This window comes from Ambystoma mexicanum, chromosome 14 (assembly GCF_040938575.1).
Source record: "Ambystoma mexicanum isolate Mex_15411 chromosome 14, UKY_AmexF1_1, whole genome shotgun sequence".
NCBI lineage: Eukaryota > Metazoa > Chordata > Amphibia > Caudata > Ambystomatidae > Ambystoma > Ambystoma mexicanum.
This window is the reverse complement of record NC_090940.1, coordinates 299,432,621-299,458,658: the sequence shown is the minus strand read 5'-3', so window position 1 is coordinate 299,458,658 and position 26,038 is coordinate 299,432,621. Positions and strand designations below refer to the sequence as shown.

At 48.1% G+C, this 26,038-nt stretch overlaps 1 protein-coding gene across 2 annotated transcripts in view; it reads right to left on the bottom strand.

Annotated features, from left to right (window-relative positions):
* CCNK (cyclin K) overlaps positions 1-26,038 on the bottom strand; it is an 879,634-nt gene that overhangs the window by 648,630 nt on the left and 204,966 nt on the right. The window lies entirely within an intron of this gene.

Genomic DNA, 26,038 nt, shown 5'->3' with positions numbered 1-26,038 from the left:
TTTTACATTTATGAGGTTATGCATGTACTTTTTTAGCTTCTTCCATGAGTTTAAGCAAAACTTTTCAATAACAAGATATTCTACAATTGCCTAAGAGATTGCCCTCTGAAGTTTTTTTGGTTATACACCAAACAAACATGGTCAAAACCATGAGTTTACAATTATAGACAAGGGTGTAGTAAATACCCTCCAGACACAGTAACAACAATGATATCTACGAGCTAATATTTGCAGACATACAACATTAATAATAAACCTAGTAAGTACTAATCGGAGCAGTCCAGGGCAGCGATGAGCTAGAGTGAGCAAACCACCAGTGCAGCAACGAGAAAGGGTGGCTGAGCTATTGAGGGTAAGCAGCTGTTAAGAAAGACCTCTCTTTTGGCAATTTTCCCCTCATATTCTACGGACCCTCAAACTTTTTGCTTAGTTTTTTAACCGAACCGGTCCCAACGTTTTACAGGATTTTTGCTTATTTTGTTATGGCGGAAACTGATCAGTCCTTCAGACCATCAGTACCTGGAAACTATGTTTCTCTTTGGTCTTTTTACCTTTTATGTTACTTTTTGACAGTGCACAACTGTCATGATCTCTGCTTCCAAAAGGTCAGGGTTTTCCCAACTCCCTTGGAAGCAGATCCATAACCCAGGTTCCGAGTGCCAACCAGTCCCAATTGGGACCTTTTGGACCCAGTCCTGGCGCCAGTGGCACCAGGCTCATAAATATGCCCAGTCCCAGCGCTGGAAGCGCCGGGCTCATAATGCTTGGGGGGACTTACCTGCAGCAGACCATGCTGCTTACTTGCCTGCCAGTTGAGCCTCTGATCCTCTTCTGTTTGGAACTACTTTTCCTGTTGGGTGGGGCAGGAGCCACTCCCTAGATTCAGAACACTGGAACTCTTCTGGAAAGCAGGAAATCTTTTCTTACCTAGGCGTGGCTGTGGAAGGAGACACCTAAGCACTACAGGAGGCTATTTAAACCACACCCGATGGATGAATCTTGCTTTGCGTTATTCTGCATCCTCTGCAGCAGAACGCTTATCGTGTCTTCTGCATCTGATCCTGGGCCTAAGGAAAAAGGCTTACCATCCTGAATCCAGTCTTCAGCAACACATAAAGACAAGAAAGAACAGGTTAGCATTACGGTCTTCAGTGACAGCTCTTCACTTACCTGGTCCATCGGCTGTCACCAACGCCTCGCGCTGCATTCCGGCATCTGAAAGACAAAAGCTTACCAACTCTTCGCACGCTCCGGAGGCCTTCGGCGCTGCATCCCGCATCTGAAAGACAAAACAAGGTGCGTTTAAAGACATTGGGGAACTTTAATACTCACGTGCCATTACTCCTTTCCACATCTAACCCAGTGGGTATTCCGGCACCCTGCAGCCGCTCCGAACTTGTACCTGCAAAATAAAAAGACAGTTAGAGCGCATCGTGAAGCAGGCAACAAGCGCTTACTTACGTGCTTCCAGGCGCTTCTATTCATCACACGGGCTCCATCTTCAACTCACTTCAGCCCGTCATCCGCCATCGTCGGAACCCTGCAAAACAAGAAACATCATTACTAAAGACTTTAAAGACATTAGAATTACTCAAAACTTACCGTTCGTGCAGTAAACGACAGACAGCAGTCCTCTGAAGTCAAGAGGCCTGCACCCCTTATCCAGTGAAGAAACTGGTTACAGCACCCTGCCCCGAGGCAGATGGAGAGCACGGCGTTCACTTACCTAAGGTGAGAGCGTTAACCTTTGGGGTTCTACAGGAGAAGAGAAAGGGAAGAAGAGAGAGACATTCAATAACCCAGTTCCTTAATCCCATATTTTCTATCTGCAGACATCTTACCCTTCAAGTCAGACATACAGTGCACAGAGGTCCAGCCCAAAGAGCCAGCCATGTGTTACACATCACCTTTGCAGATACGGTATACGCCCAGTCAAGACCGGCGCCTCTACGGAAATCAGGTGACCGTTACAACAACATCTTACAATGCAGTGTAGTGGGGATACCTTTGCTTCACCCTAGTCTTTTTGATTACTTTGTGCCTAAAGACAATCTGGTTGCAGCAGATTTATTTTAATACAATTTTTGCATTATTTTTAGTGTCGACATTCATGTTTACCACTTCTGGCTACAGTTGTATGCTCATTTGTAGCGCCCTTAAGCCTCTGGGTCAGTGGTGCGCGTTATAAGTTGAAAGTAAGGGAGATCTGGCTAGGGACCTCAAATGGCCATGCCATGAGATCTTTGATTGTTCTATGGCCGTATTGTTTGGCCTTCCTTCATGCCTTCTCAGGTCAGGAAATCATTTATATGGTCAAGCATTCACCGGGAAAAGCTAATGCTTTCGCAGGCTGCTGCATGCCCTTTGTGTGTGGACCTAGGAAGTGGGTGGACTGTCTGGTCCCACTCCACATCTGGGGCGCCTGAAAGTGTAGGCTTGGGGCATGAGTTAAACCCACAGTGGTCCATTATTGGACCACTGCTGGCTGTTTGAATGGTGTAGATCCTTACCCATTGGTGGGCTTGGACTTGCTCCCACAGCCAGTATTTATAAGAAGAGATTCTTGCAGCCATTGCTTTAGATCAGAGTTGGAGCCAAGTGTCACGCGTAGAAGAGCAGCCGAATGAAGATCTGTGGACAACTCCCAAAGAGTCTCTGCATCCCCTTCCTTCGTTTGGCCCAGTGAAACCCTGCTTGACTACCTGATCTGCAAAGGTCCTGAGCTGTGTTTCAGCCATTGGATTGGTGGGAACAACCAGTCAACGCATTCATAAGGATCCAGCCATGGATCTTCACACCAAATCTGTTGGTTGTCTCCATGATCATCAGTCTGGCTTCAGAGCTGCCAGAAGCACGGAAACTGCTCTCCTGAACATCCATGAAGACCTGCTCTCCAACCTCGGTTCCAACACCCCTTGTGTCCTCATCTTACTTGATCTCTCCTCGGCCCTTGACACGGTCAACCATGCCATCCTGCTAAACCGTCTACGTGATAACCTGGGTATCACCAATGTTAGGCAAGATTGTATGCAGTACCCATAGGGTGCACTACAACAACCCTGCCTCTTGGCACCAAGTCTGTACTACAAAGGTTGGTAGTGTGGACGAGTAGCCAGGCTTATCTCAAGAGGGGTCAATGTGAGCTGTAGGGGGAGTTACACAGAGTGACAATTATCCAAGCAAACACTTACACACCGGGTTGGTTGGTAAAACAATTATTAATTTATTTACCAGTCAGTTAATGTAAGCCTTCTTCAGAAGGGAGCACTGTTAAACACCACACATATACTCCAAAATTACACAATCTCTTAGTTCAGAATCAGTAAATACCCATTTGGGATGACAGAGCAGAGGCCTACACCCACAGGTGACTTCAATTGCTAGGATGCTGTTGACATTAATGTATTATTGTTGGCATTCAGAATTAGTTAAGAGCAAATCAAAGGAAAAGATTATTAGAGAAAACAAGATACCACAAATATTTCTAAAGCAGGCAAATACTTTCAGATCCCCCAATAAGAGTCATTCAGTTAAAACAGGCTAAGCCAAAGTCAATTGGTAAGAGTCTAGATAGGCTGAAGCACTTTTGAAGATAAGTAGAAAAGTCTTTGCACAATGTTTCAGAAGTCTTTGAAGAAAAAGATGAATCAGTGTAGGGCCACAAGCTGTTAGACTTGTAAGTGGTAGAAGATGCAAGCAACTCGACAGCAAGAGGTAAGTTCTCTTAGACTTTGTACAGTACTTTTAAAGTGAAGAAAAGATGCAGCAGATGACTCCTGTTCCTGTGCAGCTCTGCATGTGTCACTGTTCCTGGGCCTCAGTCGTGGGGACAAGAGGGAGGACGTCAGGGGACTCCTGCACTGCAATGGGACGGTCAAAACTCGCAACCGGCAAACTTCACTTTCAGTGGCTGTTCAGTGTTTCAGCTCCTCGCGTCTAACGCAAAGAGCAACACAGCGGTTCCTGGCTGCCGAGATGGACTTTCCTTGCTTCTGGGGTCCCGCACTCTGTTGAGGGGGCTCAGGCTCGGTCAGTCCTGCTTTTTGGGAGTCCAGAGGATCTTCCTTGAGCTCTTGGTCAACTTAAAAGCAACGCACACAAACTGGTGTTCAACTCTCTGGCTCTATGGTTTCCAGCAGCAACTTTGTGGAAATTCAACCAGCTCTGAGATAGATGTCCAGGTGGCCTACTTTGGAGTTGATTGGTCCACAAACTCAAGGGGAGAAGTCGTCCTTGCAGGGGCTTCTCTGTCGATGCAAACTTGGCGTTTCGGCAATGCAGCAGGGCTTCACCGGGCAAACCAACGTTCCAGGAGTTGCAGCAGGCATCCTCTTCAAGTTCTTCTTCGGTTCCTTCGCCGTCCAAGCCAAAAGACTCGGCTTATATACAGATCTATCCCTTTCATTCCAGCAGGCTGTCACTCACCCAGCAGGGTGGCTGTCCTTGCCGGACAGTCAGCCAGCCAATCATTGCAGAGTGCTTTTGGGTCTCCTAGGAGACTAAGCACAGGGAGTGTCGGCCACCTCCCTCAATTCCTGCCTACCACACACACACCCTGGAGCCAGAGGCGGGCTTCAACTTTGAACCCTGCCAAAGGCAAAACGACAAAGGGACCAAACTTGGTTTGGCGCGCAGAGTAAATCTCAAGAAGGACCTTTCCACAAAGAAATGGCGAAAAAAGATGACCAGGGCCATTTTGCCAAAAATGGCACCTTTGACTGCTTTACTGCAGCTGCGAACGCAGCCCGCAGTAAATGCACACAACGGTAGTAAAAACGAAACCACTGCCACCAGCCATTCAGTGAGGAAAGGGTAACATGAAAAATGTTACATGAGAAGCTAGACAAAGGGGATACCGAGTAACCCCTCCAGCACCCTATTGTAAGATAGTGTGTACTGGGTCAAGAAAGCTACAAATGTAAGTAAAGTAAATTTCACTTTACTGCTCTGGGAAACGGGATTTCATCCCAGAGAAGGTAGCTAAACCATGGGAAATCCAAGAGACTTTGCTGTGTCACTGCACGGAGCTGTGTGACACAATGTAAAAGACGGGCCTATGGAGTTTGTCAGACTCCACAACAAAAAGAAACAGTGTACAAAAATAACATGAAATACATGAGAGAGTGGTAAAAAGGGTCTCACTCTCTCCAGGTAAAGAAATCAAGTCCTGAAAATCCAGCACAGTTGCTGGGGTCTCTAAGGTAGAGGGAATTGGCACATTTCTGAGACTTCTCACTAACAACCCATCAGGCCCTGGCTTGGCGGACCTCTTTCCTCTCTGAGCGACCCTCCCTGGTCCAACTTGGGCCCTTCCTCTCCTCGATCTCTACCTGTGGTGTTCCCCAAGGGTCTAACCTCTCTCCCTGGCTGTTCACCCAATGCCTGGCACTTTTTGGCAACCGCATTGCCGCTCTCTGCCCCAACTTTTAGTGCTATGCGGATGACAACTCATTTTCAGGCTCCGTTCCGCCACTTCTTCTCCTTCTGTCATCTCTGTCTGTCTGTCTGCTATCCAGGCGTGGTGTGCCACCAATGATCTCTGCCTTAATGCCAGTAATACTGAGGTTCTCCTCATCGCCACACCTGCTCCCTCCTTTCCTGTCATTCTCGGGCCGGCCTCTCTTGGCCCTCTTCCTGCTCCCACCTGCAAAAACCTCAGTGTCATCTTGGATTACACACTCTCCTTCTCTCCTCAGATCTCTGACGTCTCTCTAAGAAATCACACTATCAGCTGCACCTCCTCAGAGGTATTCTTCCTTTCCTCTCCTCTCCTTCCCCCAGAAGCTCACTGTCTCCAGAGCTCTGGTTCTCTCTAGGCTGGACTAGTGCAACAGCCTCTTTCTAAATCGTCCTGCTTCTACTCTGCGCCCTCTGCAACTCATCCACAACAGGACTGCAAGACTTGTCCTTGGCCTCAAGCCCACGGATCGTATCTCTCCAGGACTGAAATCTCTGCAATGGCTCACAGTGGAGGTGAGGATTAAGTTCAAAACCCTCTGCATTGTCCACAAGGTCTTATGGGGGCTGGGGCCTCAATACCGTCAACTCCCTCTTCCTAAATATCTTCCTTCTCAAGCTCTTTACTCATGCGCCTCCAGCTCCCTCAGGGTCAGTCGCTTCTCCAAGCAGCGAGTCAGCGGTAGATCTTTCTTCGGCTGGGGCCTCCCTCTGGAACAGCTTCCCTGAAACTTGAGGAGAACCATCTCTGGTTCCGGAAGCACCTCAAAACCTTCCTCTTCGCTTCGGCTTTCTCTCCTCCTCTCCCCTGCTGAACTCATGGCTGAAACTGCACCGGTCACCTGGCTAACCTCTGATCGAGGGCCCAGATCACCTACAGTTGACACCTGCACTACCTCCCTGGCAACCCCCGCACTGGGTTTCTGTATCCCTACAGTCCCCTACCTGCACTTGACACCCGATTTCTGCATTTACCCATGCACTTGCCACCAGCTGGCCGCACCTTTACTAATTGCTTTTATTTATTTATTCTATTTATTTATTTTGATTGTCGATCCCATGTACTGCACTTTTCCCCTTTCCCTGCACTGGCGCAATCTCAAGGTCACCTGGCCTAGTAAGATCGTTGTCTGTCTTCCCTCTGTTCTCCCCCTTGCTCATCATCGGTTCCCATGGTTGTGTCCATACCAGTGTCCGTGTCCAGGTCCGCTGGAGGAGTCGTGCCCCGATGTGGTGGAGGAGGCAGATGCGGAGGCGTCTGAGGACGCTTTCCCTTCTTGCTTGGAGGCCGACCAGGAGCCTGCAGTAGTACAGGTGCGTTGGATAAACCTCTGCAGGATCTCTGCCACCAGGGCATGCAGAGTTGACAGAATGTCCATGAAAATGTCCCTCGGATGTGGATGGAACAAAGGGGCGCTAGGCCCTGCGCCGTCGCCGTGGATGGTATGAACGGATTCCTGGTCATCGTCCGTGGACGAGATGTCCATCGGCTGAGTGCCAATCTTGGAGGGCTTGTTAGGGGCCTCCTAGCACACCCCTTTTTTTCCTCCCTGTGGGCTCTGGACCGGTGGCTTTACCCCACGAGGGGTTCTTGCAGCCTCTGCTGATGCCTCGGCAGCCGTGTTGTGCCTTGGATGCAGGGATACCCTCTGCACTGTAGGAGCCACCCTCGTCGGATCGGCACCTACCACCACCATGGTCGTCACAGCAGATGTTGACGTGCAGATGTTGACGAAGTGGTCGACAAGGACTTTGGCTGAGTCGGCAGAGCTTGCTTGGGCTGCGCAGCCTTCTTCTCATCCTCCGGACTAGGCCTTTCTGACTTCTCCCGTAAATTGGCCAGGGTGGACAACTTCCTCTTTGAGGAGGAGCTCAATGGCAGACTGGCTATGGAGGCGGAAGGCGATCGTGATAGCGGCCTATCCAACCTGTGAACTGCAGCAGCAGTGAACCCGGTGGACTCCGATTTGCCGCTCTTGGCCTCATCTTGGACCCCCACGGATGGGGCAACCTCAAAGGACTTAGAAGACCTGTCTTCAGACCGGACGGTCCTGGGTGAGGCATGCACCTGCTCGGAGTACGGGGCAGAGGCCTGGCTCTAACTGAGCCATGCCGCCAGTCTGCTATGCCCTTCCTTTTTGATCTTCGAGAATCACAGGCCTATCTTGCAACAATCTTCGATGTAGTCCGTGTGCAGACAGTTGTTAGGCAAAGTTTGTATGCAGTACCCTTCGGGACCACTACACACAACTATGACTACAGGTGTAAACAAAATCAACCTTTGGTATAAGTCTGTACTACACAGTTTGTGGTAGCGGAGCTGAGCAGCCAGGCTCATCTCAAGAGGGAATGTGAGCTGTAATGATGTTACACAGAGGTCTACAATCACAGGTGTTCAAATAAACTCTTACACTCAAGGTTTCTTTGTTGAATACTTATTAATTTATTTAACTGTCAGTTATAAACATTAATAAGAAGGAAGCAAGATAATCACACAAATATACTTCAGTACTGTACACTCTAAGTTTCTGAGGCATTCAGAATACTTTGAAGGAGGAGCAAAAAGGCATAGGCTATCAAACATAGAAAGAATACAGTTATTTCTGAGAGAGTGCAGATATTTTGAGTTCACCAGAAAAGTCCATTCAATTCAATAGGCTAGGCCAAAGTCAATGGGCTAAAGTCTTGGATAGGATAAAGCGGTTCTGGTAGGTAAACGGAAAAGTCTCTGCCAAAGTGCTCAGGAAAAGTGCTCAGGAAAAGTTTGTAAAAAGAAGAATCATATGTTGGGTCACAAGCTGATTAGGCCTGTGAGTTGGGAAAGTTTCAAGCACTTTCACTGTGAGAGGTAAGTACTCTCAGTCTGGTTTTACAGCAACTTTACAACTGAAGAAAAAGATGCAGCTGGTGACCCCTGTTCCTGGCAGTTCCTGCAGATCTCGCTGTTCCTGGGCCTCAGTCGTAGGGACAAGAGGGAGGACGTCAGGGGACTCCTGCACTGCACTGCGACTGGTCAAAGAAACTGGCAAAGGCAAATCTTCAATTCAGCACAGCTGAAGCCCGCCAAAGGGAAATGAACAAAGGAACCAAACTATGTTCGACACGCAGAGCAAAACTCTAGAAGGACCTTTCCACAAAGAATTGGCAAAAAAAGAAGACCGGGACCCGTTTTTAAAGAGGGGGCTCAGACAACATCTTGAAAAACATGGCTCGGCGATTTAACGCTACCAGTGTTTGCGGTCGGGAAAAATCATGGTAGTTTGTTGTAAAACCACTACCACAAGCCATTCTGATAGGAAAGGGTAGCATTTGACTACTACATGAGTATCTAGACACAGGGGATACATCCCCGCAGCACTCTATTGTAAAATAGGGTGTGCTGGGTATAGGAAACAGTAGTTTATCCCACAGAAGGTATTTAAACCTTAGGAAAGCCTGTAAAGGTTTCCCTGTGCTACTGCACTCAGGGTGCTGTGCGACACAAATGAAAAGATGATGCCTATGGAGTTGGTTAGACTGCATAATTCAAAAAGAAACACACAGAAAACACATTGAATTGAAAAGTTCAAAGTCCCAAAGTTTAGCAAAAGAGCTGGAGGGCTCTAAGGTGGGAAGAATTGGCACATTTTGAGAATTCTCCCTAACAGTAAAGACACTGTAGATGTTTGTCTTCCACAAAGACGTTCCGTAGCCCACATTTGGTGCAGGGTCTGAAGAGGGTCCTTCCCTCCTTCCCATCAGTCATGGTCAGAGGATGCGAAGTAGGCCCAAGATGGAAACTTCAACGAATCTTTGCACTTGAGAGGTGCAAAACTTCCCCAACGAACGGATCGCTGTTGCCAGTCGATGAGGAAAAGAGCACCCGGGCTCTTGGAAACAGAAATCTAACTTTTCCGTGACCATATCTGGAAAAAAAAGTACTAAATAGCTCAGAGAGCAACTCCAGGACTCCCAACACTGAAGCGTGCGGTACAAATCTGAAGATGGTAGCCAGAGGCGGGGCTTAGGGAGACTACTGTCATTTGATGGGGCAGTATGACCTAGGGGCCAGTGACTGCTTTAGAGGAGAAGTACAGTTTTAAAGTGAAACCTTTTTTTTCTTTTACCAAGGATTCCCAGCCTGCCGACAGGGAATATTCATGAGCATGTGAATCCATGCCAGGCCCCATACTGGAGAAGTAGGATTTTTTGAGTTAAATGAAAATCAGACAATTTAGGTTTAACCTTAAGGGTTCTATCCGTAAAGAAAATTGTATAATGAGGCTTGCAAGACAAGGCTTGAAGTTCACTCACCCTACAGGCTGATGTAAGAGCAACCAAAAGGATGGTCTTCAGTGTTAGCAATCTTAGAGGGCAGGAATGAATAGGCTCGAAAGGCGCACACATGAGAAATTTCAAAATTAAGTTGAGATCCCAAACCGGTACTTGAAATGGGATCGGAGGGAATACATTTGTCAATCCCTTCAGAAACTATCACTAGTGGTATTTTGAAGAAAGATACTTCTTCAGGGTAGAGCTAGAAAATAGAAAGCGTTGCTAGATCCCCTTTTCAATGAGTCTTTTACTGGACTTGTCCGCAGCTTTTGACCTGGTGGATCATGCAGTTTTATGTAACCACCTTAAGCTCGCGGCCAACTTCACAGGGGAGGCCGTAGCCTGGGTCCATCTTTCCTTGCGAACCGGACCATGAGAGTCTTCTCTACATCCTCATGTGCTGACCCTATCCAAATAACATGTGGAGTCCCACAGGATTCCTGTGTCTCACCCACTATGTATAATATTTTCACCAAGCCACTGTTTGACAAGTTGGACAGACTGGGTGTCACTACACAAATTATGCAGTTGACAGCCAGATCCTAATAACCCTTTCGGGCAACTACGACGCAGACCTGGCCTTGGTGAATAAGATATACATCCTCATTCAGGCATGGATGGCCACACATGGCCTCTGCCTGAATCACAAAACCGAAATCTTACTCCTCGGCTCAGACCACAACCTAAAAAAACTTACACCGGATTATGCATCATTTAATATTGGACAGCAATATTATTAAGGTCATGCCTGAGGTCAAAATGTTAGGTTTTTACCTTGACTCTGCCCTCACCCTCAAAAGGCAAGTGAATTCCCTCACATCCACCACAACCTATACCTGCAAACTTATCCTATCAGCAAGACCATTCCTGTCCAACACCAGCTGCCTCACCATGGCCAATGCCCTTATGTCCAGACTTGACTACTGCAACGCCCTTTACTCAGGAGCTAACAAGTCAGTCACAGACAAACTTCAGAGACTACAAAATAATGCACTAAGAGCTGCACTGAATATCCCACGCAGTGAGCACATCTCTAAACAGCGGGCTGAGACCCACTGGCTAAAAATGAAGGACAGAATCTTCCTCAAAACTATCTTTCTTACAGCCAAATGCTTAAATAACCTAGCACCCTCATACCTAATTGAAAAAATTAACAGAAGACCCACACTCCGACCACAAGAACTTCTAACACTTTCTTACTTGAAACACCTAGGTTCAAACTAACCTCAGCTGGAGTATCTAGCTTTCCAGTCAAAGCGGCTCAATTATGGAATACTCTCGCAACTGACATTAGACGCCCATCACACTACACCAGATTTAGAAGTAATGCATTCAACTGGCTACATATGAACAATCTGTAAATTCCGCTTCTGACTGTTCAGACCATGTATGTATCTAACTCTCCCTTTACTGTCTCCTAGGTATCTGTTTTGTTCTGTACCGCTTCTTACTGTGTAATCTTACCTATGCATGTATTAGCCTGTGTCAGGCTTGTAACTAAGCTTTGAATCTTCTTGAACTGCTGCGCCCGACTGCCCAAGGGCTTGGTGCGCATTATCAAATAAAGAAACAAACAAATCTGGAGCCCCAGATTAGCCAGGTGGAACACGAAAGATACAACAATTGGTGTGCTGCATGTAAAAGGGTTTAAATTCTTAACCCTGCGCCAGCTGCAGTACCTGATCCAACGGCAGCAGTGTAAGGATTTCGTTGCAGGCCTTCTGGCTGAAACCAAAATCTCCATTACGTTGTCGGGAGGTCCCAATACTTATATCGCAACCTCTCAGAAATCATGCGTGAAAGTTGTGTTTTTACCTCTGGATGGAGAACCAGACCCTCCTCTCACGAGAGAAGGTCCTCTCTTTGTGGAAGACTTATTGCAGAAAGTCTGTGTACCACATCCTCCTTGCCCAATCCGTAGCAATTAGGATAATGAATTTCCTGAACTTTCTCAACCTCCTGATCACTAGAGGAATAGCAGGGACTGGAGGAAACTCTTATAGAAGTGGAAACTCCCAATTCACCACGAGCGCGTCTCCTAGAGCTGGTCTTGGGGGAATTTCCCTGGAGCAGTACAGCTCACACTTCCGGTTGACACCAGTCTCAAACAGATCCACTTGAGGGGTTCACCAGAGGGTGAATATCTCCTGAAGGACTTTGAGCTACTTCCCACTCATGGGAAACTGTGCTCTGCCTTCTCAAAGAATCCGCCGCCATGTTCTCCTCTCCGGCTAGGTAAACTGCCAATAGGGAGATTCATTCTTGAATTGCACAGAACCAGAGTTACATTGCCTCTCTGCACGGTGGTAGTGACCCTACACCAGCTCTCGTGTTGAGGAAGTACATGACCACTGAGTTGCCTGTCATTATCAGGGCATTCTTTCCCTGTACAGAGGGAAGAAAGACTTCAGTGCTAGTCTGATTGACCTCAGCTCCAAAAGGTTGATGCGTAGTTTGGAATCCGATGGAGAACAACGACCGCCGATTGTCAGATCATTGGCATATGCTCTCCCACCCCCAGTGAGTGAGGCATCCGTAATGGTTTGGTGGTGTTTGATCGTCTGACAATTGATAGCGGAAAACAGACCTAAAAAAGAACTGCCCGTATACGATCAATTGTCAGAGGATCAAAGCACAAACCAAATGTGCGCACACCAACCCACCCCCTCCCACCCACTTACTTACCTGTTACCAGGCCGCCTGGTCCCCTTCACAACCTGCAGCGTCAGATCCGTCCCTCTAACGCGCGTCGGATCCGACGCTGCAGGGTCCATTTTTCTTTTTTTTCCGGCCCCCCACCTCCCATGTTGAAGCAGGGGACACCCCTGCAACTCCCCAAGGCTAATACATACTGATCGTAGCGAGCAGGGGACACACACGCAATACCCGCTTCACATGTTCGGTATGTATTAGCCGAATTGTTAGTTTTAAAAATCGGTCGAATGGTAAAGGCCAAATTCGGTCAAATGCAAATACCGTCCGTAACTACTGTCATCTCCGGCCATGGATGCCAAAAGGGTTCTCCCTTCAGAATGTTTTCCTGGCATGCCCACCCCAGAAGATCCTTTGCGACTCGGCACCTGAAGAAAGTCTGAAACGCTTCTGAGAATAGGCACCATTGAGTCCTGAGAACCCATTGGAGAGCTCATTCTCAGGGGAGCATCTGGCACCAGGAAATGCAGGATGGCATGAGGCTGAGCAGCCTCAAAAACAAAAAAAGAGGCCGGAAAACGCTGGGCACTTTGGAATTTGGAGACCACCTGCAGAATGTCCTGAGCCCTCACCTCGGGTGGCAAGGCTTTTCCCTGGGATGACGATAGGTTATTTATAACACGCTTAATACCCAGAGTTTCCAAGCGCGGACCCGGGGATCAGACCACATTGCTCTGTGTCATCTTGCTTCAAAGGCAAACACGTTGCCCCGGAGCAATCCTCCCAAGACATCCAGGACTGCCCAGATGAATTGGAGCTTTTGAGATGGTATCATGTGAGACCGCTTGTAATTGAGGGAGAAGCCGAGTCTGTGGAGATAGTGGCAGGTTACGATGAGCTGTTCCAGAAGCTGTTCGGGATAACTGGCCTTGCTTAGGCAATTGTCCTGGTAGGGTAGATGTGACCCACCCCCGCCCCCCTCTCTGTAGACTCGCTGCCACCAGCGTCAACAACTTGGTGAAAACCCTCAGGGCATAGGTCAGACAAATGGCAGAACTCGAAACTCATAATGAGAATAGCCAAAGGCGAACATCAGGTACCTTCTGTGCTTGTGATGAATTGGTACATGAAAGTAAGCATCCTGAAGATACAATGATATCATGGAGGTCCTGAAGGCTTTGAGAAAGGGTAACCATCTTGAACTTGTCCTTCCTGAGGAACTTGTTCAAGTCTCTTAATTCTAAAATGGGTCTCAATCCCCCATTCTTCTTGGGGATTAGAAAGTAAGGGGAGTACAAACCCTTGTTCTTCTCCGCTGCAGGTACTGGCTCTATAGCACCTTTCTCCAGCAGGGACATCATTTCCTGCACAAGGAGCAGATCTGGAAATTTGAAAGAGTTGCTCCCTGGTGGATGATCCTGAGGCCTTTTTAGAAGGGGGATGGTGTTAGGCAGAGTTTGTATGCAGTACCCTCTGGGAACACTACACACAACTATGACTACAGGTGTAAGCAAACCAACCTTTGGTAGAAGTCTGTACTACACAGTTTTGGTTTCGTTTTGAGCAGTCAGGCTTATCTCAAGAGGGGAATGTGAGCAGTAATGATGCTACAGAGGTTTACAATCACAGATGTTCAAATAAACTCTTATATGTAAGGTTTCTTGGATAAATACTTATTTATACGTTAGTTATAAAAAATTCATTAGAAGGAGGCAATCATATAATAAAAACACACAAATATACTTCAATACTTTTCAAGAGGAGTAAAAGGCAAAGGTTATCAGAACATAAAAGACTTCAATTATTCTTAGACAGTGCAAATACTTTGAGTTCACCAGAAGAGTCAATTCATTTCAATAGGCTAGGCCAAAGTGAATGGGCTAAAGTGTTGGATAGGTTAAAGCGGTTCTGGTTATTAAACGGAAAAGTCTCTGCACAAGTTCTTGGGAGTAGTTTGTAAAAAGAAGAATCATATGTTGCGTCACAAGCTGATTAGGCCTGCAAGTTGCAAAAGTTTCAAGCACTTTCGCTTTGAGAGGTAAGTTCTTTCAGTCTTGTTTTACAGTACTTTACAATGAAGAAAAAGATGCAGCTGATGACTTCTGTTCCTGGCAGTTCCTGCCGATCTCGCTACTCCTGGACCTCAGTCGTGGGGACAAGAGGGAGGACGTCGGGGGACTCCTGCACTGGGACGGTCAAAAGCTTGCAACTGGCAAACTTCAATTTCAGTGGCTGTTTTGAGTTTTAGCTACCGCACTGGTAACAACGCTAGTCGTGTCTGTCGAGGTGGACTGTCCTTGCTTCTGAGGTCCCAAACTCAGCTGAGGGGAGGTCAGGCTCGGTCGGTCCGACGTCGGTGGAGTCCGGAGGATCTTCCAAGCGCTTTCGGCCAGCTTACATGTAACACACACAATCTGGTGTCCCTCTCCCTGGCTCTACAGTTTCCTGCAGCACTCGGAGGAAATGCAACCAGCTCCGAGATGGGTGACCAGGTGGCTTACTTGGGAGTTGATTGGTCCTACCAACTCAAAGGGAGAAGTGGTCCTTTGCAGGGCTTCTCTGTCAATGCGAACTTGACAATTTGGATCTGCAGCAGGGCTTCACTGGGCAAACCAACGGTCCAGGAGTTGCAGCAGGCGTCTTCAAGCTCTTCTTCGGTTCCTTCCTCCAGTGGTCGATTCTGCCTTCCAAGCCAAGAGACTCGCCCTTTATTCAGTTCTTTCCCATTCATTCCAGCCTAGCTGCCCCTCACCCAGCAGGGTGGCTGTCCTTGCCGGCCAGTCAGCCAGCCAATCATAACAGAGTGCATTTGGGTCTCCTAGGAGACTAAGCACAGGGGGTTTCGGGCACCTCCCACACTTCCTGCCTACCCCAGACACTCTGGAGCCAGAGTCGGATTCCACTCCTGAAGCCCGCCAAAGGCAAATGAACAAAGAGACAAAGCCTGGTTTGGCGCGTAGAGAAAAACTCTAGAAGGACCTTTCCACAAAGACATGGCGAAAAAAGAAGACCGGGAACCATTTTAGCAACAATGGCTGGGCACGGTTGTGCTGGGTCTAGAAATGGACAGGACTATGTGAAGTCAATTTCACTCCACTGTTCTGGGAAACAGTTTATCCCAGATAAGGTAGTTAAACCTTGGGAAAGCCTGAAAGGCTTCCCTGTGTCACTGCAATGAGGGTGCTGTGTGACACAGATGAAAAAGATGATGCCTATGGAGTTGGTTAGATTCCATAACCAAAGGAAACACAAAAGGTAAAACACATCAAATACACACGAGAGTGGGAAAAAGGGTCACACTCTCTCCAGGTAAAAAAATCAAGTCCTCAAAATCCAGCAAAGTTGCTGGGCGGTCTCTCTGAGGTAGAGCACATGTTTGAGAATTCTACCTAACAGAAGGCAGTAACCCTGGCTGCTGTTTCCAATGCCCATGCATCTGATGCAATACTCTGCCATTCTTGCAGATGCTGTGAGAGTCTGCCTCGCACTGGGGTTTTGTGGACTAAGGCCTCAGAGGTTTTGAGGCCGCTGATACAGCTGCCGAGGGTAAAGCAGACAGTGCTTGGGCTATCTCAGCACCTCTTCCCCGCCGACCACAGGTGACTCTTCTCCGACCTCTCTGATTCGGCAGTCCACTCCCTCTTCCAAGTGAGGAGCAATAGCGAAAGGTCCTGCCCCTCCAAGCTGTTCCATTGGGGTGAGTTTGTGACCGTCTGATTGCAGCTTCTCCAGGCTCTTGTCAGATTTTCTGCCAAATAAATGTGTGCCGTCCAAAAGCAGGTTAAGAAGTCTAGATTGCACATACATCCATCTGAAGTGCAACCAGACTTTCTTAACCAGGCAAATCTGCACATTACAGTGCTCACCGCCATAGCTCTGCAGATACTGTCAGCAGAGTCGAGACCAGTCTGAAGGGATTTGCACATTGTGCCCTTCCCATCCTTAACAATATTTAGGAATCTGTCTCTTTCTTCCCCTTCGGGGATATGTTCAGCCGCCATCGATAAAAACATTCCCATTGGGTAAATGTGAATTTAGCCAGTGCACACGTGATATTTGCCGACTTAACGGCCATACTTCCCGCAGAGATTAACCCCTTTAGTGCCAAGGATGAGCTGTAAAGAAGTGATCGCTCAAAACAGTAATCCAACCCCCAGGCCTTGTGAGGGGGAGGTCCCCCCTCACTGCCAGGGGGCTGGATTACCTTCAGTTTCACGTCAGCATGCGTAACGTACGCCAAAGTGAAAGTAATTTTCACGGCAGCTGCCATTTCGGGTTGCCGCGGTGAAAATGCAAGGTGAGTTCACCTTTCTCCCCCTCAATCTCTGGCTGTATTTCAAGCCAGAGATCGAGGGAGGCGTTGTTGGAAAGGGGAGATTCTCCCCTTTCCAACGACACCCTTTACGACAGCTTTGCTGGACGCGGATAAGGCGCAGATCGCTTGATCCGCACCCAGCAATGCCACTGGACCACCCGGGATTAGTTTGTGACGTGGGGGGGGGCTGCTTACAGTAAGCAGCCCTCTCCCCACCCTGGCCCACAAAGCATGGGGGCACATATCTGATAAACCCTGGGGGCAGACGGCTGATTATCTGCCCCCAGGGAAGGGGCTAAAATAAAAAACTAAAAAGAAGAAAAAACTATTGGGATGGGGCATGGGGGCGATTTGTTTTTCCCCCCTGAAAGGGTGGTGGCCCTCCCCCTCCCACACCAAGTGGAAAGGGGGGGAACCCCTTGTAGCCCTCCCTGGGGGCAGATTTATGCCCCCAGGCAGGAGTACATGAGGTGGCCCCCCATCCAATTGGGGGGTGGGGCGAGCCACCAGGAATAAGTGTGCAGGCCCCCCCAGAGGATGGGGCCTGCAGGTTAGGGCCTCCCTGGGGGCAGACGGCTGATCATCTGCCCCCAGGGAAGGGGGCAAAATGAAAAAACAAAAAAACAAAACACAAAAGGGAATTTTGAGTTGGGGGGCCACTAGCCACCAGGGATTTATTTAACAGAAAAGATGGGTGGCCCTCTCCCCCTCACCCCAAGGGGAAACAGGGGCACCCCTTGTAGCCCTCCCTGGGGGCAGATATCTGCTCCTAGGAAGGGACATCTGCCCCCAGGGAGGGCTGAAGGAGAGGCCCCCACCTGCATTTGGTGTGGGGGCAGGGGAGGAGAGGGTCACCCCCCATTACATTAGAAAATTACCTGGTGGTTTAGGGTGCCCCTCAGCCCGCCCTAAAGTGTAGTGTACCATTTTCCATTTTTTTCTTTGTTACTTACCTTGGCGCAGAGGGGCACGTTGGTGAGCCAATCTGGCCCCAGGGTGCCCAGACCTTACTGCCCCACCCACCAGGGGGCCTGTCCCACACATTTTTGGTGGCCCTCTCACCCCCACCCCAAATGGAGGGGGGTGTACCTCACGCAGCCGTTTGTAGAAGGCCCCGGGAGGCCTGCATGAGGTGCTCCTGCCACCCATCTGGGGTGAGGGGGGAGAGGGCCATCAAAAATTGTGGGACAGACCCCCAGTGGGTGGGGAAGTAAGGTTTGGGCACCTCAGGCCAGATTGGCACACCAATGTGCCCTTCTGCGCCAAGGGGAGTTGGGTTACCAAAGGAAAAAAGTGAAAATGGTGGACCACATTTTAGGAGGGGCTGTGGGGCACCCCAAAGGGACGGGGAATTTTCTAATGGGATGGGGAGTTGACCCCCCCACCCACAATGGAGTGGGTGCCATTTCATGCAGCCCTCCCTGGGACAAAATATCTGCTCCTAGGAAGGGACGCCTGAGCCCAGGGAGGAGTGCAGGACAGCCCTCGCCTTATCTGCCCCCAGGGAGGGCTACATGAGATGCGTCGCACCTGCAATTGGGGTGGGGGTAGAGAGATGCAACCCCTTCACATTAGAAAATTTGCCAGCGGTGTAGGGTGCCCTCAGCCCCTGCTAAAGGGCAGCCTGTCATTTTGAATTATTTCCTTTGTTTGCCAAACTTGCCTTGGCGCAGAGAGGCACATTGGTGTGCCAATCTGGCCCCTGGGTGCCCAAACCTTACTGCACCACCCACTGGGGGGCCTGTCCCACAATTCTTGGGGGCCCTCCCCCCTCCTTCCCCAAATGGGTGGCGGGGGCACCTCATGCAGGCCTCTGTGGGGGCAGATATCTGCCCGTAGGAAGGGGCAAATGGGGATTCACTGGGGGTGAGGTTCAGTAGACCACTGGCAAGGGGGGGTGGGGGGGGGGGCATGCTTGCAAAGTATATTTTTTTTTTGCTGGTTTGACCGTAGTTTGTTTTGTGTAAAGCTTTTTCTGCGCAAGCAGCTGCAACGTTATGTGAGTACTGTTTTTTTATTATTCTATGGTTAGGGCCCACTGTCAGTGGGGTGGGTGAGACTGGGGCTGGATTGTTGGTGGTGTGGGTGGGAATGGGTCATCTGGGCAGATATGTTGGTGGGCTGAGACACAATTGCAGGGGCAGGCCACAAATTGCCCCCCATGCCAGCAGAACATTGGTGTTTCCCTGGGAGCGGATCCCTACCATGTGGGTTGTCCGTCTGCAAGCTCAGGCTCCACCTCTGGCTGTGCTACGTTACAGATGCCACATCCGGGGAGGAATGGGGATCCTGCCGGGGCTCCCTGGAGCTGCTGCTGTGCTTAGAGGACGGCACACCCGCATGGTACATGGATGTCCAAGGCCAGGGGCATCACCTCTAACCGTCCTGGAGTTGCGGCTGGGGGGCATTACAGCTTTTCCCCTTCGGGGAGGTATTGGCACACTGCCGGGACTCCCTGGTGGGAAGAAGCTGTAACACAGGGCAGCCAGGGCTCCAGCAAAGTCGGCAGTAATATCCCTGGCCTTGGGCACCCTTCTCCCATGTGGGCCTTTGCCCAGGGTTCTGGGTAATACATTTTGGGCCGATTTGCGCAAGTCAGACCTCTGTGGATTCCCCCGGGTGTCCTCTTTTGGGAAATGCATAGGGTTCCCCGTTTTCCTTGCTGGCTTCGACACCCTGGGCCCAAATCTGTAGGTTTCTGACATTAATAAAATGTGCTATGCCGAAAGGCTTGGGGTTGCCAGTGGGTTTCCCTTTTTTTTTGCACCCCCAGTCGGTGCACCCACACATGTGAGGTACCGTTTTCATCGGGACACCTGTGGGGACGCGGGAAGGTAGGCCATGTGTTGTTGGCGGTGTGCTTCGGTGGGTGTCCAGAGCGAAATGTCTGAGAATTGTCTTAATTTCAAGCCAATTTCAGAGACATTTCCAGCTGTCCACTCACCGAAACACGTCGCCAACAACAGATGTCATACCTTCTCGCGTTCCCACAGGTGTCCCGACGAAAACGGTACCTCACATGTGTGGGTGCACCTACCGGGCGCAAAAGGAAAAGGGTAACCCACTGGTAACCCCAAGCCTTTCGGCACAGCACATTTTGTTCATGTGGGCAACCTACAGATTTGGGCCTAGGGTCTCGAAGCAAGCAAGGAAAACGGGGAACCACATGCATTTTCGAAAAGAGGACACCCGTGGGAATCCACAGAGTTCTGACTTGCGCAAATCGGCCCAGAATCTAATACCCAGAACCCCTGGCAAAAATTCCAAATTTGAGGGCAAAAAACAATTTTCAGACATTTCAATCTGCTCACCCACCGAAACACGCCGCCAACAACAAATGTCATACCTTCCCGCATTCCCACAGGTGTCCCGACGAAAGCAGTACCTCACATGTGTGGGTGCACCTACCGGGGCACAAAAGGGAAAAGGCTACACCACTTGTAACCCCCAAAGGGTTTGGGGAGACAACCTACAGATTTGGGCCTAGGATGTCCAAGCCACCAAGAAAAACAGGGAACCCCATGCATTTCCGAAAAGAGGACACCCATGGGAATCACAGAGGTCTGACTTGTGCAAATCGGGGATCCTGGGTAATAAATTCTGGCCTGCTTCGCGCATTTCAGACCTCTGTGTATTCCCACGGGTATCCTCTTTTCAGAAATGCATGGGGTTCCGAGTTTTCACTGGTGGCTTGGACACCCTAGGCCCAAATCTCTATGGTGTGCACATTAGTCAAAATCCTGCTGTGCGAAAAGAGTTGGGGTTACCAATGTTTTAGGCTTTCCCCTTGGCGCCCAGGTAGGTGCACCCACACAGGTGAGGTACCGTTTTCATCGGGACACCTGTGGGAACGCGGGACGGTAGGCCATGTGTTGTTGGCTGCGTTTTTCAGTGGGTGAGCCGAGTGAAATGTGCGGAAAATGCGTTTTTTTTTCGCCAGATTTCGGACTTTGTTGGGGTTTCTGAGTAATAAATTCTGGGCCGATTTGCGCAAGTCAGACATCTCTGTGGATTCCCACAGGGGTCCTCTTTTAGGAAATGCATGGGGTTCCCCGTTTTCCTTGGTGGCTTGGACACCCGAGGCCCATATCTGTTTGGTGTGCCCGTCTGGAAAAATCATGAAATTCAGATGTCGGAAAAGACTTGGGGTTAGGGGTGTGTTCGGCTTTCCCCTTGGTGCCCAGGTAGGTGCACCCACACATGTGAGGTACCGTTTTCATCGGGACACGTGTGGGAAAGCGGAAATGTATGACATTTGTTTTGTTTGTGTGGTTTTCATAACGTTTTGACCCATTTGCTGGTGCCCTTTGTCACACAAACCTTTCATTTCCCAAATGTGCCCTACGTTTAGTCGCTCCTTTAGGCACCATTCACTTTTGTAACCTGCACAAGTCACCTACCCTTGAAAACGTCTGCCTGTGCTCTTTCAAAAAATGTATGCTTGCCGTTCCTCACCACATTGGTTTTCCTGATCTACACATGCTAAGTACGTCTGTTCAGGCCGTAAGCATAAAACTCCTGTGTACCATGGCTCAGTGTTTGGCTTGTGGTATTGCTTGTTTTGTGAAACACTACAAAAAATGTGTGCTTTCCTAACTGCAAGAGTCGGGGGAATGTAGCGGAGCATTGCTTTTCTCAAAATTCATAAGCCATTGCAGTACCAAGCCAACCATGTCCACCACATACCTTTTTTCAGTAATTTTCCCGCTTTTTCCCCAATCTATGGCATTTTCCCCTACCTAGTTGTTGCCCGACCTGCGCAAATCACCCCTTCCTAAACTTGGAATGTTGTCTACTTTTCAGAAATGTATGCCTTTCTGTCCTCCAATTCGGCTTTCCTACCCTTTTCTTCCATTCCGTCCATGCATGTCCAATTGGCAAAAATGGCCAAAATCGCCTACCTCTCACAAAACGGTTGATAACCACATCAAAATATTTTTTTTTCGTTTCCACTCAACCTGTTCTTGAAAGCCAGGTAATTGGGGAATTCAGCACAGCAAACCATTTATTCCTAGCTATTACAAGGAAAAAAACACAGGCTTCTTTGTACATCGTTTTATTCACATTTTATGCAAAAAACACAATACTTTCGCCCTTTTTGGTTCTTTTTTCACCCCCCTACAGCAACCTAGGATTCCTGGGTGGCGTTACAACCGCTTACATATGGGAAAAAAAGGGGCCAAATTTGGCCGAGATCTCTCATGTAGCAAAAACGTTACAAGGCATTGAATGGCCACATATCGAAATCACCAAAAAAGGCCTTGGCACTGGGGGGAAAATACCCATGACACTTAAAGGGTTAAATGTTCTGCCATTGCAACATAGCGTTGGTCATCCCTGGTGGGAATTTTTGGGTATGCAGTCTGTTTAGATGTGGATGTGGCGGCCTGTACCACCAGACTTTCTGGAGTAGGATGTTGACTTGGGTAAAAGAGTTTACAGCTTGAAGTTCTGTATTTGCTTGTTAATTTTTTATTTACGGTGGAATTAATTCAGGCATCTCCCAGTTGTCATTGACCCGCCTTTGTAAGGCTACATGAAAGGAAATAATAGGGTCCTCCTGGGGTCCCTTATCTAAAAGATCTGTAAGGTCATTCTAATAAAAATGTGGGGCAGGTCTACTCCATCCCAGAGGTTCAATGACTCTAGACAGTTGTCTGTACGACCCATCAGCATGGTCTGAGGGATCTGGTCTTCCAAATTAAATTTCGGGAGAAGTATCTTCCCACTTGCAGTTTGTACAGTATCAAACACCTTGTGTCCCTTATTGAAACCCAAAAGGACGCAATTCCTCAGAAGAGGGGTCATGTCCCTCATAAATTGAAGAAAGCGGCTTAAAAAATGATTTCCTTGGAAGTGGGAGAAAAATAATCTTTTTTCAACCTCCGAGGATTTTGTCACATGCGTCGATGATGGCGTCAAAGTCTTCAACGCTGTCGATGTCAAAGTCTTTGACAACTGAGGTGTCCAAGATTTTTCCGACAAGGATGTCGACTCTTTTGGGGTCGAAGATTTTACCTTCGAAGGAGTTTCTCCTCGACTGAACCTCCGAAGGTTCGAGGAGTTTTCTCCTGGACACCCGGGCTCGAGGGCGCATAGGTTTTGTCCTTTGCCTTTTTCTTTGACATGGGCATGACTTTTATTCTTCTTCGAGGAGGTTAAGGCTGCATTCTCAAAGACCTGAAGCATTTTTTGTCTGAATCTCCCGTTCAGCCTGTGAGGCTGATTTGGTCGGGCAAGCAACCCATTCCAGGGAGGAACTGGATGACGAAGACATCGACCAGCAACGTATTTTCTTTTCTTTGAAAGTCGTGTATACGACAAGTGGTGAAACCCACTTCTAGATCGAGATAGTCTTTTAGCTTTGTTTTGACAAGGAGAGTCGCCCCTCAACTTGACGGAAGATCGCTTCTTTGACTGAGTCAGAGAAAGTGATTTATGTGAGCTACCTCAAGCTAACTTCCCTCTACGCTCTTTCAGGGATTTCACTGCCATTGACAGGCAGGATTCACACTCTGATGTCTTGTGATTGGATCCAAGGCACCATAGACACACCCGCTGGGGGTCCCCAAGGGACATTTTCGCCCTGCAGTCGCGCCATTTTTAAAACCCTGATTTGGGCATGGAAGATGCCAACGAAAATGCCTCATTCTTTTAAAAATAACTGTAGATAAACAACGGAACCGAAGCATGCCGATCTTCCGAAGTGATGGCTCTCACGGAAAAACTGAACTGAAGCCAACGGTTGCTGAGCACGCTGTATACCAGCGATGGCGTTGACATCGAGGCAAAACTCTTAAGGGACATCGAGTCGACAGGCATCGATGTGTAGCGCCCCCTGCTGGAAAAAATTCCAGCAGGATATAGCGATATCAAAAGATGAGGAATAAGTGGGAGGACACAATCCATTTGAAATATACTTATGAGGCAATGCACAGTCAAACTTACCCAATGATTGTGTTCAACTTGCTTAACTTCCAACGAGATAAGCTTGGATCATTCAAGCCAACAGTGTGTGTTCCTGCAATAAAACCACCATAAATATCTACTGACCCACTTTTGGAGAGGGAGAGTAAAGCATCTAACAAAACAACAATGCTTGACTGGGTTTTTATAATTACACGGACAGCGAAGGCTATTGTAGATCCAAACTAGCATTGCTAGCGGAAAGTAAGTTCTGCCTTCCTACCTAATGGCAAAAGACTTGCCAATCTAACTTACTGACGCATGTAGGGTGGCATAACACATGCTTGCATTTTGTTAATAGACTCATCACTTTCCAACACCAGACTTGAGAAAAGCTGAATTCTATAGCAAGATAGGTTGCGCATATGCTTGTTTAAAGACAACTTCCCATTAATGAGCCTACTTGAAATTCTCAGGTAAGAATCATACATTCCCATAGTAAGGTATGCATGCAGACCTAAGGACATTTGGAGTCAACTGCTGACATACCAGACACTGAGAACGATGGGGGGAGCAGAGGACTGAAATGCAGGTGAGAGGTAGATTTATACGCACAGTATTGATGGGAGGAGGTATGCTTTACCTTTGTATAAATCGAAGTTCCAACTACGGTGCAACATATTATTGAATCCCTATGCCACTGTAAACATGTTATTGAGATATCTGGCAAGTTAAAACAAAAAAATAATTTGGCAAAATGTCAAATCACTAAATCTCTAGACCAGTCTGTTCTGTGACAAATCCAGGGAATTCAACCCTTCTCCCCAAGGGGGAGGGACCCCCCCTTTGGGACTAAGGAGGTGAGCTGCTACACAAGTGCCTCCCTAAAGATCAGCGGGATCCCACTGGGGATGACCACCATCCCCTTTTTTCTGGGAACAAGTAATCTCAAAGTACCCAAATTTCAGTTTACACCAATTTCACTAGAAAACAACACCCTTTCCACTATAAATTGTACTTCATGCACCCAAAATATACTACCCCCCCAAATTCATACTAGATAACGCAGGAATCTTTGCACCATTCCTATGTCGCATGACAAACTCGTCATTTAGAGACTGTAAAGTTCCTACTGATATAAAAACAGTTAGAGTCACACCACTGGTGAAAAAGCCTGGTCTAGACCAGCAGAATCAAGCTAATCTTAGGCCTATCACGAATAGCAATTTCTTGTTGAAGATACTCGCCAAAATAGCTACGCACCAACTTCAAGAGTACGTTGACAAGCATGACCTACTACATTCCCAGAAATCAGGTTTTAGAAGTGCACATAGCACCGAATCAGCACTACTCGACCTACACACCAAAATGTTGAGTATCCTTGACAAAGGAAAGGCAGACCTGCTCATCCTTTTAAGCGGCATTCGATTTATTAGATCATGGGAAGCTCCGAGAGGCCCTAAATAAAGCAGAAAACTGTTAAAAAGAAGCTATTGAATGGATATCCACCTTCTTGGAGGACAGAAATTCTAAAATCACCTGGGGCTGACATTCCACTAGCACCAATCCTGTGGATTGTGGCGTACCCAGGGAGCTAGTTTGTCCCCTCTTCTTTTTAACCTCTACATTTGCTGTCTCTGCACCTTCCTCTCACAGCTGGGGATTTACTTCACTAACTTGGCAGATGACACGCAATTGATCCTGGAACTCTGTGGAGACCACACTGCCGATAATGACAGACTATCAGCCATTTACAACATCATTGAGAATTGGATGAAAGATCACTGGATGTGTCTTAATGGTTCTAAAACAGAATTTATGACATTTGGATCCACAAAAGCCTCATCAAAACTAGGTCCAGCCTATTCTACATTCAACATAAATGACTCCAACATCACAGTCACAAACAAGGTTAAATCACTCTGCATATATCTGCAATCCTGATTAGAAGCAGAGGCACAGTTCTCATACCTAAAAAGAAACTGCCAGTACTATCAGAGACTTCAATGTCGTATTCCTTAATGCCAAAAATAGCGCTACCATCGCTAGAGCCACCATCCTATCACGACTCAATTATGGTAATGCATTGATGCTATAATCTAGCAAGAGGTGCATTAAACAATGCCGAATAGTCCAAAATAACAGTCAGATCCATCACTGGAAACCCAAGCGCAACCACATAACTCAAGACAGAATTGGCCTTCATTGGCACGCCATAGAGGAGCGCATAGAATTCAAATCTTTGACGTTGGTCCACCACTGTCTTTACGGCGCAGCACCAACATATCTAAAAAAAAGGAACTCAATTGGTATGAACCAAGCCGAAGTTTAAGATCGGCTAAACAAGGTCTACTCAAATCCGGCCATGTCAGAGTAAAAGCCACTGGCCTAGGG